Genomic DNA, 268 nt, shown 5'->3' with positions numbered 1-268 from the left:
AGTTCAGTAATATAAAATAAAATTTACTTTTAGAAGGATAAACTACACTTGTAAAAACAGTATTTTTTTAATAACTAAAGATAAAAAAAACAAACAATAAAAAAAAAGAAAAAAAACATGCCAAATCACATGAGAGAGTTATAATCTATAAGAATTAGATGAAAAAACTCATCCGAAAATTACAGGTACTTTACATAATGTTTCTTACTCAATAAAAATTTTTTAGTGATGCAGTCAACTGTTCCATTGACTGATCTCTGGATAAAAA

This window comes from Arachis ipaensis, chromosome B01 (assembly GCF_000816755.2).
Source record: "Arachis ipaensis cultivar K30076 chromosome B01, Araip1.1, whole genome shotgun sequence".
In the NCBI taxonomy this organism is placed as follows: Eukaryota; Viridiplantae; Streptophyta; class Magnoliopsida; order Fabales; family Fabaceae; genus Arachis; species Arachis ipaensis.
This window is presented reverse-complemented; position numbering follows the sequence as displayed.